The sequence below is a fragment of the Triticum dicoccoides genome, chromosome 6B (assembly GCF_002162155.2).
Source record: "Triticum dicoccoides isolate Atlit2015 ecotype Zavitan chromosome 6B, WEW_v2.0, whole genome shotgun sequence".
NCBI lineage: Eukaryota > Viridiplantae > Streptophyta > Magnoliopsida > Poales > Poaceae > Triticum > Triticum dicoccoides.
In genome coordinates this window covers 437214098-437215558 of record NC_041391.1, presented here as the reverse complement: position 1 = coordinate 437215558, position 1461 = coordinate 437214098, and positions in this window count along the sequence as shown.

Sequence of the window (1461 nt, the reverse complement as noted above, 5' to 3'; positions counted from 1 at the left end):
TTCCTGAATCTCCATGGGTATAACCACCATCTGGCTGGATGAAACTGAACGTTGATGGTTCACATATCCCTGGCGAGTGCTGCTATAGGTGGTCGCCGGATCTGGGAAGGCAGATCTGGGGCTTTGAAGGTGGTTTGTCCGATGCACAAGATGTCGGATGGATTCTTGTGAGATAAGATCCGGGTTAAAACCATGTCTATGGCCGGTGGTCGGAGCTGGTGATGGTGACACCCTTGGCAGTTTCCTTCTTGGAGTCATCATCGTGGTGAAGTTCCCGCCTTCTTCCGCTACCTCCGAGGAAATCCTTGATCAGTCGATCAGATGATGGTGGTACTCAGGTGTCGTTCCCCCATTGGGAGCGTCATTCTTGGAGGTGCGCATTGGCTCCAGGGACCAGCGGGCAGTTTTAGCGGTGGAGCGGCGTTTCATGTCACGCATCGATGATGTGGAGTCTCGACAGCGTGGTGCAGTAGGGTCTCGGCGACAGATGTGTGATGATGGACGCGAGTAGGGAGGTGGCGTTATCGGGCGCCATGGTGGCGTCGACGGCAGGCCTGACAAGGTCGATGCGTCGGTACTTGCTCTGAAGATGGATCAACAAAAGACGGCGGCGGCAGCCTCTAAGAGTGCGCCAGACTAGTGTGGGCCCCAGATCCGGCTTGGCAGGGGCCTCCGGCTTTAGATGTTTGGATTTGGTGCGAGGTCTGTTTGATATTCGGCTCGGACATTCACTCTCCTTCATCAACAGGATAGGAGTAGCGACAGATATTGCCAAGATGATGGCTTCAGACTTACTAATGTATTACTTCTTAAGGTCTTTGTGAATAATTAAAAAAATGATTGCATGCATCGCCTAGATGCATAGACCGGGGGTCATCATCCTTTTTTCCAAAAAATCCCTGGCGAGTGTATTGGAGGGGCGGGCGTGGTCTTGAGGGATGACACACGAGCCATCATCTTCTCGTCATGTCGGTTTCTTCGATCATGCCGCACACCAATGGAGGCGGAAATAGCAGCATATCTCGAGGGTGCGTCCATGGCTCTACAACGTACGGAGAAGCCCATCATTGTTGAACTAGATTGTAAAGAAGGAGTTGAAGCTTTGACGGATAGCTGAGTTCACAGGTCTTCATTGGTCGGGCTGATCGAGGAGACAAAGAGCCTCTTGCATGGGGTACGGCGGCATATATTTGCCCACGTCCGATGTAGTACCAAGATGGCCGCACAATGCATGGCTCAAAGAGGGCGTAGTACCCAGCGTACGATGGTTTGGCTGCAATCTGGGCCTGATGATATATGTTCTATGTGTGAAAACGAGTGTACAAACATTACCTAATTAATGAATGCTCGTTTCACCTGCAAAAAGGAAGAAGAATGAAACTCTTTCTTCTTCTGTCAGCCTCGCCCGAGCTTCTGGCCCTCGGGATTTTTAAAGGAGAAGTATTTATCGACCCCACCAAA